The sequence below is a fragment of the Lutjanus erythropterus genome, chromosome 11, assembly GCF_056507025.1.
Source record: "Lutjanus erythropterus isolate fLutEry1 chromosome 11, fLutEry1.hap2, whole genome shotgun sequence".
Lineage (NCBI taxonomy): Eukaryota > Metazoa > Chordata > Actinopteri > Lutjaniformes > Lutjanidae > Lutjanus > Lutjanus erythropterus.
Genome location: NC_139327.1, coordinates 22,300,681 through 22,316,906, shown reverse-complemented (window position 1 = coordinate 22,316,906; position 16,226 = coordinate 22,300,681). Strand labels below are relative to the sequence as shown.

Genomic DNA, 16,226 nt, shown 5'->3' with positions numbered 1-16,226 from the left:
TTGAGGACCACAATCTTATTATTGTTACTGATATAACTAATGCCAGAAACTATGTTAATTAGACCCAAGCTGTAATAAACCTGAATTATCCTTTAAAGGAGCAGAGATTACCATAAAAGAGCATGATAGACCTGGAGCTTGTGCACTGAATGCATCATTGTTGGATAATTGCACACAAGCTGAAGTTATTTACAACAAACTGGAATAGGAGTCTGCTGGATTTAAAGGCAATAACAATGTGTTGGAGTGTCGAATAGAGCTAAAACATTCATTTAACTTTTGTTGCTCTTTTTCCACTGACACATTCCTTTGCTCTCCAGTGAGCTGCAATCCTCACATTAGGCATTCTCAAGTCTCCAAATCAATTTCTGACTCTCTGTTGCCAATGAGTTGAGGCACTAAGGGTACAATTAAGATATATTGCAGGGAAGGAGAGAAGGGAGGGGAAGGTACGGGAGAGCACGGGGGGGGGGGGGGGATAGTTTGGCAAAGGAACAAAAGGCAGGGCTAATGATAACATGAGACCTTGAAATGGGAACGAGGAGGACTGAGGCTTCATCTCGCTTTTCGTTCAATCTCCATTCCTCCCTTGACCTCCACTTTCTTTTTTTTTTTTTTTTTTGCGTCCCCCTCCCCTCTTTTCTGTCCTCTCCCTCACTCGTTCTTTCAGCACCCTATTACGGCAAGTGCTTGTTGTCTTTCATGTGGAGTTCACGGCTGGAAATGATTAGGAACATCAAACCACTGACGGGGAGAGAAGGGGAGGGAGGTGAAAGAGACGGAGCAGGAGAGATTGACTTCTATATTTGGAAGAAAGAATGCTAATATTATTAATGAGCATAATAAGGGATGATGGCCACTAAAAGAGCCTCTTTTTCTCTTTCTGTCTCCTACAAATGTGCATACTTGTAGATGCATTTACACACACAGCAGGAAACGTTTGTAAGATGTTCCACACTCAAAGCTAAACAGTAAACTATACCATAGAGTTGCAGCTTCAGCCTGTGGAGTGCAACATGTGGTGTGTGTTAGGAAGTTTATCTTTGGGCTGCATCTCATGTTAAAGGACACAGGAGCCGTTGTTCAGGCATTTTTCACAAGTCTGTTCCAAAGTTGAATCATCTCATATTTATGTCTGTTTGTTTTTCCATTTTTTTCAGTTATACACGAGTTTGCTATGATTTATGCTCCAGACACGTGCTGAAAAATCCTTTAGATTAGAGAGCAAACTCAGTAAAATGCAACTAGACAACTGTTATTGGAGTACAGAGCAAAAAGGGACAGGACTAGAAAAGGTAAATTGCTGAAAATAGTTTATTTATACTTTGTATTAATTACCTCAAATAACAAACTAAAGTTATCAAATAAATGTAGCCTACTGAAGTAAAAAATATAAAAATTGACTCCAAAATGTGGTGAAATGAAGGTATGAATTACTGGATTACTAATAATCATTATCAGTATCTGCCCAGAAAAAAACATATTGGTTGATCTCTAGTAACTGGAATAGTGAATCACAGTGACACAATCTGTTCTAAGCTAGACATCTTCAGCTTTCAAACCCAACAATTAAACCAGGTTTGTCACTATTTGTTCAATAGATCAAGAACAGACTGTCATCTCTTTTCTGAAAATAGGTAAAGGAAGAAAAGAGAAGGAGTCGACTGTGAATGGTGGTTAAAACTGAGGTCAGAGGGAGATAAAAAGCTGGTTACAGGGACGGACACAGGGATAGAAGAGCACAATGAGGGATGACATCACCTTACTGGACTCTGAGGAGTGATAAGAGACGCAGGGGATTTCGATGGTGGTGATCCTATCTCGCACAAAGCCCTGCAATGTGGCAATTCTTAACCCTGGTGTGTGCGACGCCAGTCTACTGTATGTGTGGTGTCGGTGCCTCCCTGCCCCGCCCCTTTTAAAGATTCTTTTCAAAGTGAATCCCGTAGGCCCTGACTGACAGCTGGCCTTATCAGCGCAGGAATCAGCCCTATTTTTTTCTTACTGTTAAATATTTATAGCAGTTTAAACCCTGTCTCTCTGTCTGTGTCCGAGGCCTCAGCCAAACTCACTCTGGCTGGTGCAGCAGCTGCTAGCAACAGATATCTGTGAAATACCAGGGGCTTTTATTATCGCTATCTGCTAACAGGGGAGCTAATGAGGTGTTTGAGGTCAGGTGTCGAAGCTGAAGGGTGAATGTGCACGTCCACCACCCACAGAGACAATTCAGAAATGTTGCTATATATTCACAGCCATGCTCTTAAAGCCTCTGGAAATTTGGCTCAAAATTGTAGAAATGCATAGATATCAAAGCGGAGTGTTATATTAAGCATCCACAAGTATCTGAGTGAAAATAAAATAAAGCTAATTTTGGTGTTTAGACCATCCTGCTTTGAAAGCACCTGTTTGTGAGGGAAAACTGGACGATTTTTTTATGATTGCTCCACGGAATTAAACGCATAATTCTAAAAATAAGCATAACCACACCCAACTCATAACCCAATATTAAGTAAGTGTACAACAACCTTAATGACAATATTTTGAATTTGGATTAAAACTGATTTTTTACACTTTTTACATGCTTTATATTATTGACATAATAAAACCCTAATTTACATAGTTTGTAGACTATTCTGGTTTTGGGTTTCTAGTGGTTTTAATGATAGAAACAACATGGCCCACAATTATCAAGACTCTTAAACATCAGTTGAGAAGCAGGTCTGTTTTTTTTGTGTGTTTTTTTTAAAGCATAACTAGGGAAATCAACATTGCGCCCTTGTAAATGATCCTTGGTCAGCAATCAAAGTCAGACAATTGTGATCTTAATGAGGCTCAACGCTGTAACATTGTTGAGCAGTGCAACTGTTCTGGTTTATGTATTCTGAAAATCAGAGCCGCAATTTTAGTTCTTAATTGATTAGTTGATCAACAATCTACAAAAGAAGCCATTTGAAGATATCGCTTTTAGGCTGTGATGTGCGATGAGCATTTTTCACTTTTTTTTCTGACATTTCACAGATTAACAATTACATGACAAATTGTTAAAATAATTAGCAGTGGACAAAACTGGTAGCGTTTCCAGCGTCCAACATCTAAAATAAAATGATTTAAGAAAAAATCTCTTCCTGCCTCTTTTTAACTTGCATACAAGTCACTGTAACTTTGCACGAGAACATATAAACATTCACAACAAATTCATCTGATGAACAAAATATATGAAAGTTTTTTCTGCAGGCCATCATCTTTGATTTACACAGCGAGGTCTGTCATATACAGTGAGCGATGATTGTCACTTATTGTCCTCCAGTTGTAATTTTGCTCCAGAGATGAAGAGAAAACAATAATTAAGGAGCGAGAGAGCACAAAGACGGCCTGGCGTTGGACCTGAGAGGCAGGGGACCACTGTCTGAAACTGTCTGAGCTGTTGTGTTTTTGGATGAACGAGAGGATGAGTGATTGCGAGTGAGCGGCCCACGGTTGACTCAGGGACACCACTCTGGGTAATTTCAAATCCTTTAACCGGCTAAAACGGTAGTGTGTGTTTAGGAGGATGCATCTGTGTTCTTGCTGCAGCGTCTCTCCCAGTATGGGAGCAGACGTGTGTGTGTGTATATATATAAATTTTGGGCATTTTGGTGGTTTATCCAATACAAACATGACAAAGAGACGGAGAGTGTGGAATCTGTTTTGTTTCTTCCCCTCTGCTGGGACACCACAGGATTTTATTTTCTCTTTGACGAGTGTGTGACTCTACAACCACTTTTAAAAGTATATCATTGGTAGCGGGCACTTGGAATTTGAGGCTTAGCATCTTGCGACAGCTTTTGTTTCTAATTTGTACTTTACGTTCAAAGCATGTCTGTATGGAAAGAGATGCGGGGAGAAGATGGTTCATACTGAAGCACAAGAATAAACTCATTTGCTCTGACAGACATTTTTCAGTTAGTGGGCTGGCAAATGTTGTGTTATGACAACCAATCTATATCAGTGTGTGTGTGTGTTTTGTGGGCAGACACAGTGAGCAGTTCTGATTATGACTATTGATTAGTCCATCTGTGAAAGCAACAAGCACAGAAAAGAAAAGATCAATATGAGTGATTTGAACAATCCATCATGAAGACAGCTGCTGAAAGAATGGAGAAAGTCAATGTCAGCTTCCTCCTTAGATTAAAATATTCTAAATAAGATTCTGTCATCAGCAAAACCAAAAAAAGTCTCATCAAAATGTTTGACAAAAGTTTGCTTGAACTGGTAGTAAAGTGTGTGTGTGCTGCTGAGAAAACTCATCTGTTATCTTCATGTTTACCTGAGTGGGTGAGATTTTCTGATGAAGCTGTTTTACAATCTTAAAATAAACGTTACACTGAAAACAGAGAATTTTTTTGACCAACTGAAAGTATAAAGAGCAGTTTACTACACTATAGTGTTATTTTTGACATAAAGTTGGCTTGACTTAACATTAGCCTGACTCAACAATAGCCGGTTTGGTTCAGCTAATTTACAAAAAACTTTAAAAGCATTTTATTGCATCTATATTGAACATAATACATTACGTAAAATATAATTTTATCCTCTATTTTCTTTTGTTTTCTAAGGTTTTCTAAGGTTCTAAGGTAAGAGAAAATGACGGCTAAACTGCAGGGAGACATGGACATCATGATGTTAGATGCACAGTGCTGACACTCCATTTACATCTGGTATTAAAATGTGAACTGCATCCAACATAAATTGTCCAAGCGTCTTAATGCTACCTGATTGGAACATAATCAGATCTGAAGCTAGTCTGGCTTGTAGGTGTAAACACAATCTGTACAGCTATCTGGATAACATATACAGATAGAAGATACAAATCATATTTTAATACCAGGCATAAATGGGGTGAGAAACTTAACTGACACACTTTTGCTGAAATAAGAATCGCAGGGTAAGAGAACGGGGTGTAATTTCTAGTTGTTATAATCCACAAAATCCATCACTATAACACAAAGCTAAGTGAGACAACATTTTCAAAACATTAAATTACTTCAAGTATTACTAAAATACATAGTGTATTACCACCATCATGATATTAGTCTGAGATGTTTAGACATTTTTTTTCAATCTGGAGCCAACAGTCAACAACCCCTGCCCTCTCAATAACAAGGTTCAGGTTGATACGCAAATAGAGATACACACAATACTTTCTAAACATGCAACACAAAGGTTCAGGCTTATCCCTGCTGATTGGACGGCTTCGCTCCACTAAACCAAAATAGCATCTTTAAGCCTCTGTAGCCCTCCACCCGTTTAGTCATGCTTCCTGGATGTGATCCCTGAGGCCATAGGACAGTTTCATCATGGCCTCGTCAGTCAGCCTGTGAGCTCAAACACTAAGGACAATGGACATTAATTACATAATTAACACCAGACTTCAGCCAAATACAACAATTTTCAAAATCTTTTTCAAAGCAGCATTTCTGACATGAAATCAAAGCTAAATACTGGTTTTAATCAATGATGCTAATTAAGGTACTGCTCCATTTGGGTCAAACAGAGTCAGAATGCTGCTTTTGTGCATGTTGGCTGACTGGTGTGACCGTGATGTGACACACTGGCATTATGGGGGCTGCCATCTTGTTTTCTTTTTGCAACCAGAGCATGTGCAATACTGACAAGAGTGTGGAGCTGGTGGGTGACGTACTGTGACTTGGCAGTGCTTGGTTTTGGCTCACCGGTACAGCAGGAAATAATGGTGGCCTGCCAGGTTCCAGTCTTTCTTGTATTACAACCAAATATTACAATAAAATGTGTTTCTGAAAACATTTTAGGCAAGAAATAGGCAATGCAGTAACATAATCTCCATTCATATTTGATCAACACTGTCTAGTTTGACAGTTTGATCAGAGTTTCAGGAGCCCTGTTTCTAGCATGACTGACTCACTAAGAACAACCTGTCAATCACATGGTAGCCCTATCCTAAAGCATATTTTACTCTAAATGGGACCATAATCTGCAAAATGAACATTGTTCTGTATAGATGAAGACTTGAAACAAGTGATTAAAATCATAAACTCAGAAGGAAGCTGTTTCCTGAGGTCATAAATGAAGTAAGAAGGGTTATTTCGCCTTAGATTTACATACAGTTGGACTTCTTTTCGCAACTAGCTGGATCGCCCTCTGCTTGCCATAAGGACAAATGTAGGTTTAATGCACTTCCACCTTGTCTTGACTTTTCAGACGAAGAAGTCTGTCCCCTTATTCCACTGTCTATGTAGCTCACTGGAAAGACTCTGCTTCACTGAATCACTGAAAGTCATTTATTGACTTTTAGTGATATCATGTTGTGATGATATGATCATTGTTTTTACTGTTGCTGTCCACAGCCAAGCAAACCAAGCAAATTGTAAGCGTAAAAACAAACAAATCAGTTGCTGAAGATTTACACATTTGAAGTTTGGAGCTTTGTCTAATAATAACCATAAAATTAGATTCTTTTTAATACACTATTTTGAAAATGTTATTGTCTGGTAAAACTTCAAAGATACTCGTTTTTGGATGTATCAAAAGACTGTAGCCACTCGACAAAAAAAAAACCAAAAACAATCTTATGACATTTTGCTGTGAGGTGCACACTTTTTGGAGCAGAAAACGCAAACACGATTCATTGAAAAGCCACAAACGTACTACTGCTCTCCACCAAAAGCCCAAAACATGGCAGATAAAAATGGCTGACCTCATGCAAACGCAGAGGTAAACTCCAAAAATAATTTGTCACCGCCACAATGATTCCTTGTATCTTCCGCCTACGGCACTGCCGTGGTTAGGGCATTGTCGTATAAGTTGCCAGATGGAAGCCTTTAACTCAAAGACTTATTACATTATTTATCTATTACTATCTGTGCCTGGGGGCTAAGAAAACAATAAATCTGGCCAAACTTGAGTTAAAGGATTCTACACTGACATGTTTCCAATTCAAACTAAATCACGGGTTTATAAAGTAAATCTGATTGAAACCAAGTCCCCCTCTGTGGAGCAGCGGCCTCTTTTTTTTTTTTTGATGCACGCAGGCTTCCAGGCTAGTTGAAGCCTGATTTTCTCCATGTAAACATTTATGTTTCAGTGTCATTTTATTTCTCGATCTGTAAACCAACACGCAAGCTATGTGGGAGGTTCACACTAATAAGGCAGAGTGTGTTTGTCATTATAAGTAAGCTTGGCGTTATTGGCGAGAGACGGAACTGCCTTTTTCTGCCTTCCAGAAATGGTCACACAAAGAAGCAACGCTCATCTGACGATCTTAGTTTAAGGGATGAGGGTCTCTGCAAACTGTGTGTCTGTGTGTGTGTGATCAAATCAATGTGAGTCTTAAGGTCAAAGGTGAAGCAAACTTCCAGCTGCGCCTTTCTTTCTCTGAACCACAAGAGAAAAGTTTTTGTGTGTGGGGATTTTTGTGCAGGTCACACATACATGAATGTATCCCTCACAAAATAAGAGGGAATAGCACCTGTTACCTCTGACACTCCAGTATTTCAGAAACTTTAATCTGGATCAGAATTATCAATATAGAATGAAATAGCAGGAGATGTGATCCTGATCCTACAAAATTTGTCATATGGATTGGGTAATTCAATTCACAATTCAGATTAAATGTGGTTTGGGGGTTTTTCAAAACTCTGAGGTCAGGATTAGGATAGGTTTTAAGATAAAAGTCAGGATAATCCTGATCTCAGTGGAAGGAGGGTGGATTTAGCATGGAATGAAAGTGGATACAGGACATATGACCTGTATTTAACCATTTTATTCAAGCTTGCACATTAAAATAACACAGGTCATGCAAAAAATCACCCAGTCTAAATTAGACAATTAGCCATTAACCAATATCTTCAATTAAACCACCAAAAACTCCAAGCTTGGTAGATGAAAAAACATGAATTTGGCATTTCTTTCTCCGATGTGCAACAAAATTCTTGGGTGAATATTGATAATATGCAAACCGATTTGCTCCCCTCAATATTTTGACATCTGTGTTGACGAAATGTTACTTTGACCAACAGATGGATGCCTATCCAAAGACTCTGTGATCTTGATCTTGTGGTATTTCTTGTGGGAAATCCTTTGAAAAACAAGGACAAAACCCACAATCTCAGTTTCATCTGGGATAGCAAAAAGGGATTACAAAATCTGGATAATTCTGATCTAGAAGAAAGGTTTTAAAATATTGGGCTAAGAGTTCAGCAGAGTGAATCTCACTTTTTTATGTTTTTGTTTTGTATGTGCGTTTTCTTTCCTCTGTCTCTTTCTACACCTGAATCCCTTGTCAACATCTGTCATTTCTCCCTCTTTCACTTGTTCTGACTGAGGTCACACAGTTAGCAACCTCCGCCTCAGGGAAGTGACAACAGTAAAAGACAGCAGCAGCACCCCTGAGCTCTGAGCTTACATCTGGTGCTGGGTTACTCTGATTGTTGTTGACTGCATAGAGGCTCCAAACCAGAGGGTCCCATATGTGTGTGTGTGTTTGTGCACAGTCTTATACCAAGTCTGCACACTTCAAACTGTAGAAGGAGAAAATATAACAATGTTGATCCATACCCCTATACTGTCTGTCACATCTCCAGTAAGAATACACACTTAAACAAGGGTGAAACACAGGTCAGGATAAATAAGTAAACCGCTAACAGGCCTGCACATGACAGCTGCTGTACGTAACCCTCTCTTCTCCCACACAGCAAAAACACTCAGTCAAATTGAAGTGACAACATTTTAAAGATAAGCTTTTTTTGCTTGAAATAAATCGATTTAGCTCCCAGTGCAGTAAGTGATTTTCACTTGAGTTGATTTGTCGTAAAATAAGATTAAAAAGGGTCATTTCAAGGAATTCTTGTTTAGTGCAGTTAATTAAATTACAAGCCATTTAATACTCAATACTGGGGATCAAATAAGATTAGTGTCATTCTTGTTTCTAGATTAAACACACACACACACACACACTCAAGCAAGAATCCGGCCAAACCAAAATTGCTCAGCAATTGACATTTACATAAGTTAGGTTGAAGAGCCTTAAATAGTCAGCACTAGATAATCAAATACTCCAATCAAGTCAGACCAGACTCCAAATCTAAATATAACATTATCACTTTCTTAGATTATATATTTTTTGCGGTGTGTTGCACATACAAGCAAACACATACACATGTACATGCAGCCAAAGTAATATCTGAACCCAAATGCAATGATTTTCACACAAATTGAGAGCCCCGTGGATAGAAAATGCAGATTTGTACCACAGCAGATGTTAATTAAATGTGAGATATTTAAATAAGCTAATTAAATTGGTTGAGTGTTGGCAACTTGGTTGGAAAGCAAAGGAAAAAAGTTGCAGTTCCAACTTTGGTGATGTTCATGTTCACATTAAAAAAAAAGTCAGCACGCCATGATATCATATCTTTGAAATTTTGACTTTACAAAATGAAAAACAGCAAGTTGTCACATACAACTAAAAGTAAGGTGATTGTTCTCAGCTCTAATAAAGGCAATGTTTAAAACAAAAAAGTTAATCAAATAATTGGTTATAAACCTATGTAGCTGTAAACGTTCTGTAGCTCTGTGTCACATTATTAGTAAAATGCTTCGCTGCACAATCAGGATTTACGTTTCCCAGCATACATCTGCTTTTTGCTGGTAACACATGTAGTTGTCCGGCAGAAGAAAATATAATCGTCCGGTGGAAAATATTCCAAATAGACGAAATAAATAAAATTATCTTAAATGTTGGGGTTGCTTACGATTATTTCCTATTCGATATTGAAGTTTGCTGCATGATGTGAACAGAGTTTAATAAAACAGGAACTTGCAAGAATGACATGCATGTCTGGCTGAGTGACGCTATCCCCAGTACTGAAAAGAGCGTTGAGGGATTTAATTCTTTTTTTGTCATATACAAAGAAATTAACTTTAATGGCTATTTAAAACATGCGCCCTGCAGTTGTTCTATATCGATGGAATTCTGCAATATTAAAGACCATAATGGCTGTAAATAAAAGTAGCATAAAAATATCAGTGTATAATGTAAACATTTACAGTGTTTTAAAGGTGTTCTTGTCTGCTGCTGTTGATGCCTCAGTATTGTTGCTCCCTACAGATGTATTCTGAAAGAATGCAGACATCTGTTAACGGTATGGAAAGATCTTCTCCAGCCAACAGTCAGACTGTATAACCTGAACTAATGTGTATTCAGTGCATCTGATCGTTCCTGTTCAGGCTACAGAACTATACGTTACTGTACATCGCCCTGACCCAGTGCATTTTCTGTGGTCATGTGCATGATAAGGGTCAAACAACAAGCAAAGCTTAATGGCTGTTAATATTGGACGTCAGACTGACAATGGAGCTAAGTTGATTGTGCAGTTAGGAGTAACAGGCAGCTATGATAACTGGATTAGCCTCTCATTGACCTGAGCCTGAACCACAGCCAGAGTCAGAGATGGGTCAGCCGACTGTTGAGAGATACATATAGAGGTTTGTCTGTCTGCGTTAATATTCATTAGCATCAGGGTCGACGAAGGTGAGATGAAACTAAACACAGTTAGCAAATTTAATGTAACTCGGGCCCTGTGCAAGACCCCAAAGGTCTCGAACTCCAACGGTTTAAACACTGATAGGTACTGTTAAAAGACACACACACACACACTCACACATGCACTCATACTGACACACAAACTGCTGAATGGTCAGCTTGCAGTCAAAGCAATCGCATCTTAATGAATTCTATTGATTAACTTTATCCTGCTGAAGGTTCAGGAGCCAAGCACGCACACACGCAGGCCGACAGTTCTGCTTAATTGAGCCACAGAGACACAAAATGCCTCCATGTGTATGTGTGTGGGGGGAGAATATTAGACACTGCAATTACATATTCATACACAGCCTGAGGGGGTGAAAAACTCGCTTATCCTTGTTAAATTAATTTCCTGACTCTGCACATGTGAGGTGAATATGAGGAAGTGGTGAGAAACACAGTCCTGATTCCTAAAGCACCTGTTAAATCACAGTTCGTGTGGGATACCCAGAATTTTGACCGCGTTCAGAAGAGGTGGCCAAGTTATTCCCAGGATAAACCGTTCTGTCTGAAGTGACTTTAGCTGCTTAAATCATCTTTGTCTTTCTCTGTTGTTTTTCCCTTTATTCAGTCCTCACGCTTTTCATCTGCTCTCATCGCTTTCTTGAGCGAGGATTAAAGTTAATTGTTCCTTTGGGCCGGCAGATTTCTCTCATTTGTTCCTCCGTCCCTGTGATTTCAGCACAAACAAAAGACAGTCGGCGTGGACAGTGATGGCTCAGCCAAGCAGCAGGGAACCTATCAGATTAAAGAGAGCACCAGAGGCCTCATAAAACCCAAAACACACACTTGGTAAACCAGGTTGTCAGTGATGTAGAGCATCCATTAAAGACATATTCATGTGCGCAGGGCTTGCGCACATGTGCACAGCCTTCCTCCCCATTATCATCCACATCCTCCACGGCTAGCTCAGCCAACAGGAATTTCCAAGAAAAACAGGTTGGCCAGGCATGATGCAGCCCTGGGGTCAGAGACGCAGCCAACTCCTGCAGGGAGCGAATCAGGCAGCGATGAAGAAAAGGGGAAACAGAAAGGGAGAGTGTGAGAGAAAAAAAAAAGAAGAGGGAGAAGGGGGTTAGCGTTGCACACCTACAGACGTGTGGAAAGAAGTCTTAAATCAGCCGCACGTCCGCACTTCATCAGTCAGCTCACTGGGAAACAGCTTCTCAACACAAAGACCCACTGCAAGCACTGTACGGCACAGTAGTAGCTTCAAACACAAACACTGCAGATGTGAACTGGGCAGACGGGACTCGAGCCACAGATTACTCCATTGTCTCCAATAAAACACTATAAAAACACGCCACAGGTATTCAGAGGAATGTTGAATGCTTAGACAGTTGCTTTATCCGAATGTTGGGAAACTGAAAATCCTAATTGCTTGAACAGAGGCGAAGAGGCAGAGATAAGCCGGGATGAAGATTAATTTAAAGCTGAATAGTCTCCTCATAGAGAGAGTTTAGCTTCAAAGAAAGAAATAATGAGACTCCAGTGACTCTGATTAATTGAGCGACCTTTTCTATCTTCATCACTCCATCTTTGCTGCTATCTGTATCTCTGCTGCTTTCGCTCACTGTGCTGAATCATTAACACTGCGACCCTGACGTCATTCCGGCATGGAAAAAATAAAAACTGCACAGATTACATCATGCAGAAAGTTTTAGCTAATTTACAAGCTGTCACAGCTCTGTTTCCTAGAGATTACATTATTATACAACAAATTTGCTGCAGCAAATAGGTTCTGAGGGAAATGCAATGCTGACTGAAATACATTTTCTATTAACATAATGAGAAAAAGTTGTTAAAAGGCGTACCTGGCAAGTGCAAAATTGCTAAAATGTTAAAACTTAAAGTATCAGTAAAATATTGCCAGACAACCTATTTTATTTGTTTTCCGACTAAATAGGCCATCTTGCAAGACACTATCCAGTTGCAGTGACTACAATCTGTGCAGTGACCACATTTATATTGTCACCACAATTAAATTATGACAACCAAATTAGTAATATATGAACTGAATATCTAGGAAGCAGGGTTGACTGACATACTCCACAAGAAAAAAACATGAGAAACCTTGTTACTGATATTAATTGATGAATTAATTAATTTGTGGAATATTCTCTCAATTAATTGATTAGTAGTTTGGTCTGTAAAATGTCAGAAAGTTGTGAAAAATATTATTCAGCCCTAGATGTCTTGTTTTGTCCACAACCCCAAGATATTCAGTTTATTGTCATAGAGTGATACAGAAACCAGGAAATGTTCTCATTGATGAAGCTGAAATCTCAGAATTTAAACTTTTTTCTTAAAAAAAAAAACTGATTATCAAAATAGTCGATGATGAATTTAATGGTTGACAACTACACACTTAATTGTTGCAGTTCTAGTCTCTGGCTGAGTCAAGAAAAAAGGAAGATGAGCAGCAACACAGATGCTTTTTCCAGCATTTCCGATGGAGTCCACGTCTCAGTGGACATGATCAGCTGCACTCTGCTGGGTAAATCATGATGCACCTGTCACTGCCTTCCCAGATAGAAATAAAGAAGGAGGTGTAAACAGAAGTCAGGACTGAAAGGGATGAAAGAGAGATTCCACTAATAGGTACGATACCAACAGATGAGGTGATGATGTGCCAGTGAAAGTGTGTCGGAGGAGTGGAAATTGTTAGGATAAGGAGTGTGCGTGAGGAAAGGTGGATAGCAAGGGAGGGAGCAGAACTAATGTGGTGTTGTGGAGATGTGAAACAGAGGAAAGATAAAGCAGTCTAAATCCAAGAGAATTAACACTCCACCCAACAAAGATGATGACAGAATAAAATGGCATTTATGGTTTCATTTGAAGTGTGTATGATAGAAAATGTGAATTGTGTGTCTGTGACTCTTCTTTAGATGCCGGATGTGTATTTTGGCATCACTTTCACCCATGAAGGAGGAGGAGGACAGGCGATGAAGGTTGAGAGGTTTAGCTGGGAGTTAGAGAGGAGATTAGCGTAAAGTCACGGGGTAAACAGACCTCCAACACAGTGAGCCAAGGGGTTCAAGGTAGGAGGCGCTGACTAAGATGCACTAAGCCACACAGTAATGGGAAATGATGGGGTCCCAGCTATCACATGGCTGGTCACACCAAGGCTGCCTGGGAGAGGGGTGAGAGGGGGTAGGGGAATGGGGGTGGTGTAGATTATTACCCAGATCAAAGCCTCGTTTGAGTGGATTTGGGTTTCACAAATGGGAGGAGACCAGGGGCAGAGTATTTCAAAGAGCAGTCTTGTTAAATCATAACCCAAGTTTTGTTTTACAATTTCATTTAGTTATTGTCCACCCATTTTATTAAGTAAAAAGGACTGCATCTTAATAGTTGAACAAACCGTCTTTGCATTTATTTACCCTGACTTGGGGGACGACAAAGACATGGTGGGTTCAGGGACAGGAGAGTTGTGAAGTGGGACAAAAGTGAGTTTGAGGCAAATTAATTTGCATGTATAAAAATGAACAGATTAACAATGGACAAAAAGGCTTATGCTTTAGTCAGCCAGGGGCGGGTCTAAACCAGAAAATAGGCAAACAAAATCCAAATCAGTAGGCAAAAAAACCTTAAGACCGTAACACAGAGAAACACTTGACTGGAGGCAAAGATGAACTGACAACTAAAGGAGGGAAACACGTAGACTAAATCCACAGGGAGGCTTATCAGGAACAGGCTAAACTAATCAGTAATCAAAAAAAGACAAAGAGAGGAAGTAAACAGACACATGAGGGGAGACTCCAACCAAAAAGAAAACAGGATATAAAATGAAACCCAAAACCATGACTAATTATTGCAGTTTTGTATGTCTCTGTAATGTAGCAAACAATGAATGATTAAATAACATCCCAAATGCAGTAACTAGTCAACTGATGGCCTGAACGACTGCTAGTTGACTAGGAAAATCTACATTTCCTCTGTTACTAACATCCTGATATGGCATTCTCCATTTCTCTCAGCATGCACCTGCTATGACAGATTTGCATCCCGCTGCCCCCCCTTTCCCAACCCCCAATTTAATGCACTGCTGCCAAATAGAGCTTCTGCCCACCCTTCCTCTCTGTTTGCTTACCCTTTAATGCATTTACTTGACCTCCAAGAGGCATCCACATGATGATGTTTTTCTCACCCCTAAACTCCCCCCCTCAGCTCAAATAGCAGCATCGTACCTTAGCCAGCAAAGCCCATCACCATCACCAGGGTCACATTTAGCTCAGCTCAGCACTTACACAGGAGAATGACAGAGGGACAACTGATACAACTGCAAGGGAAAAAGTGAGATAAGATACAGTGGTAGAGAGAGAAAGATAGAGATGGAGGGATGAAAATGACAGAAGGACGGAGGCATACAAAGCTTGGGGGCTAGGAGAGGAAAAGGGGGGTCCCTGTTGTCTTTAAAGTCTTATTGGTTTTCTCTTTCATTACAGACACGGTGTTGACTCTGCACACTGGCTGCCCCCCTGTGGATTAACCACACTGCTATGACACACACATACACACACAATCAAGCTCTTACTCATATACATTGCTTGAAATACAGGTGCTAACTAGAACCATAAAGGGTTCTTGCTGGCTTGTCCTCATTAGGAGAACCCATTTTGGTTCCTGGCAGAACCTGTTATAAGGGTTCCACTTGGAACCCTTTCATAGGCCTTTTTCGACCAACATGGAACCAGCCCCGTTCCAGTTCCCTCACCTAGTTCTGAGCATTTTTACCAAAAATAAACTAGAAACAGGAACAGGAAAAGTTGCTTCCCAGCAGGAACCAATAAATAAAAGGTTCTTCTTGGGAACCAAAGTGTGTATGTAATATTCTACAGATTGCTGTGCATTGTGTATCTGCCTCCACTGATGACGATCCTTGATTACAGTGGTTCCCCTGGTTCCCAGTCGAAACATGGATTGGTTCACTAGATAGCACCATTGTTCAAAGAATCATTAAAGGACCTGAGTCAGGAACCAGAGCTGATCTACTGGAAAAGTACCAGTAGGACCTATTTAGAACCTTTCCATCTTCTAAGGGTAATAGCAAGAACCCAACTCAGTGGGTTCCAAGAACCCTTTTGTATTCCAAGAGTTTTATAGAACCCATGGAGACTCGTAAATATAAGCAAAGTATAAGTATAGAGTATAGGTAAATAAAAGTGGAACTGTAAACGGTTATTCAGGTTGTCCCCATCGGATAATTCTTTTTGGTTTCTGTTAGAATCTTTCAAAAAGTTCTTCCTTGAACCCAACATAAAGCATTATAGGTATAACCATCTGTAAAAGACTGTGAAAGTCCAACAGAGAACATCTCTACAATATAATGTTCCCCCCAGAACCCTCTAGGGGTTCTATCTGGTACAGTTCCACTTCTTGAGAGTGTCAACGAGAACCCACCCACGGGGTTCTGCCAAGAGCCCTTTTACATTCAAAAAGCTTTATATAGAACACATTCTTCCAAAAGAATTTCTTTCGATGTGTTCTAATGCAACCCTTAGTCTGGCAAGCCCTTTCAAAACAGGGTTCTTCAGAAGTAAATGTTTCTGGATAGAATCTCCGCCCTTCAGGAAGAACCCTTATTTCTAAGAGTGCAGTGAATTCATTTGAGAATCTGTTTATATTA

General features: G+C 39.8%; 1 protein-coding gene across 1 annotated transcript in view; it reads right to left on the bottom strand.

Annotated features, from left to right (window-relative positions):
• dchs1b (dachsous cadherin-related 1b) overlaps positions 1-16,226 on the bottom strand; it is a 121,728-nt gene that overhangs the window by 39,855 nt on the left and 65,647 nt on the right. The window lies entirely within an intron of this gene.